This window comes from Lagopus leucura, unplaced genomic scaffold, assembly GCF_019238085.1.
Source record: "Lagopus leucura isolate 7727_CA_CO unplaced genomic scaffold, USGS_WTPT01 Super-Scaffold_100019, whole genome shotgun sequence".
NCBI lineage: Eukaryota > Metazoa > Chordata > Aves > Galliformes > Phasianidae > Lagopus > Lagopus leucura.
This window is the reverse complement of record NW_024962273.1, coordinates 2374530-2376942: the sequence shown is the minus strand read 5'-3', so window position 1 is coordinate 2376942 and position 2413 is coordinate 2374530. Positions and strand designations below refer to the sequence as shown.

General features: G+C 45.8%; 1 non-coding gene across 1 annotated transcript; it reads right to left on the bottom strand.

Annotated features, from left to right (window-relative positions):
• Positions 1-1221: 1221 nt before the first annotated feature.
• Positions 1222-1385, bottom strand: LOC122183759. The gene has a single exon (XR_006180354.1). It is a non-coding gene; the product is annotated as a U1 spliceosomal RNA (small nuclear RNA).
• Between the last annotated feature and the right edge of the window lie 1028 nt (positions 1386-2413).

The window sequence follows — 2413 nt, the reverse complement described above, 5'->3', positions numbered from 1 at the left end:
AGCTAGTTGCATGTTCTTAAAAGGTAAAGTGCACGGGACCCAGGCAGAACCAGCGTCCTGGGAAAGCTCTGCTGGATAGAACCTGATTTGCACGTTCTCTTCGAACAAAAATACGGCCTTGGTGGAGATGAAAATGTCAAAAGGAGCTCCCAGTAAGCACAGCCCAAGTGCATGGTGTGCCAGAAGCAGCCTCCACCCCATCTCCACAGTACTTTTCCAAAAAGTGACATTTCTGACTGAGCCCATTCAGGTACTGCAAAGTGAAAACAGCACAGAGCAATGAAAATTGATAGTAGTTATTAATTCCACATCCAATGAAGAAAATTGAGTTCAGCTGTGCACATAGCCATCGTTTACTGCCATGACAAACATAATAGCAGCACCTTTAGTAGCATCTCCCTACATATAAAACTGGGAGAATGTGCTGACAGTTTCTCCAAGTTTGCCAAATGCTACTGCTTAAGATAAGGGCTTCTGCTCCACCTGAGGAACCCAACTTTTACCATCCTGAGGTCTCTTCGTAAAGAAATGGCAACAGTAAGTACAAGTCAAAAGAAGACAAGGTGTCACTGCACCAGTCAGCTTGGTGTTAGCAGCAAACTTGATGAGGCTACACTCAATCCCATGTCAAGGTCTGTGATGAAGATAATGAAGAGCAAAGATCCAAAGACAACAGATCCTTAGGGGATACCACTTGTGACCAGCCTCCAACTGGATATTGAACTGTTGATAACAGCCCTCTGGCTATGACCACCCAGCCACTTCTTTGTCCATCTAATAGTCCAGCCTTCAAATTTATACCTCTCCAATTTAGAGATAAGGATGTGGTGGGGGACCACACCAAAGGCATTGTACAAGTACGGGTAGATAACATCAGCTGCCGTTCTTTTGTCCATTGATGCAGTCACTCCATGACAGAAGCCCACCAGACTGGTCAGGTGTGATCTGCCATTGGTGAAGCCATGCTGGCTGTCTCATGTCACCTCCACAACTCACATGTGCCTTAATATCTCTTTCAGGAGAATCTGTTCCATGATCTTCTCAGGCACAGAGGTGAGGCTCACCAGCCTCTTTGCTCCCTTTCCTGAATATGGAAGTAATGTTTCCCTTTTTCCAGTGTTTAAGGACTTCAACTTACTGTCACCATTTTTAAAATGTGATAGAGAGCAGCTTGGCAATCACATCAGCCAGTTTCTTTAGGATCCTGAGAAAAATATTTAAAATGAGAAAGCACGAATGCAGTCCCCCGCTGCCACAAATGGCACAGTCAAGTTTCCCATCTCTGGGGAAACTCCAGGGGTCAGCACACCCAGAGTGCAGGGGATGAGCCTCATCCTGGGAAGACCACCTTCCTGAGCGCAGTGTCTCCCCTGCCAGGTGAGTGTATTTCTGTGAGGTAATTTCTAAGGCATTATGCAAAACCATGGTAATGACAGCTCGGCACACAACAGCAGTTAAAGTGAGCACCATATTAGCAGTGTAAGTATTAACGATCTGACACTTGTTTATGTTCGCAGCAATGCAGGCTCTGTGCAAGTGTTGAGTGCTATCAGAAGCAGCCCAGCCAAATGCACAAGCCCCACATACTGCCCCACCCAACATTTTTTTAAAAATCCCCAAGCTTTGAATGACTCCTAGTACTCAATCTCAGAGTGTCTGGCAGGAAAAGAGAATTTTGGAGATGGCATACCATCAATTTTCTTCATTTGTGTCAGAAGTTGAGCAGCTGTCTTCTTACCAGACTGAAGTGGAGCCAAAAACCTTGTCAGGCAGCTGAAGAAAAAGCACTTCAGAGGAACTAATCTCAAAGACCCAAAAGTATGTATCACGTTTTCGAACAGGCATGTGTTAATATTACTACTACATTGCCGATTGGCAATGTTTTGCAAAAGCCCAGAAATAGTGGAAAAAAGACTGCTCCATTTGTTTACCCTAAGGAAAAGCAAGATGCCACACATGCTAGAACTTTAGAGATTGTTTGTTTACTTAACTATGGCCAGGGAAAGGTTTTTAGTATTACTTTCCCTATGCTGGTGAGGAAAGTGAAATAAGGTTCACCTCTATGGAAAGCAAGAGGTGCACCTGGACCTTCTGTGGCGAGCGGATCTCAGATGCAGAAAGTTCTGTTACTCCTCAGGCACTTCAGACACATCAGCAAGAGATAAACAATCCCAGAGAGATCTGTGCTGGAATCAGCTCACAGCTCCTGCCGCCACCAGATTGGGACAGACTGGGAAACCCCAGCTCGCAGTCTGGTTTTCTTCAGCACATTCTCCAGTAACTGCGTGCTGGGCTGCAGGGTGCTCTAGGTCAACCCTAAGAGAGAAGCTCTGTGCTCACCAGCACGAAGTATACGTGAGGACAGAAATCACACTCAGCAGCTCTTGCCAGAGGAGCTTTCCCAGGTGGGATT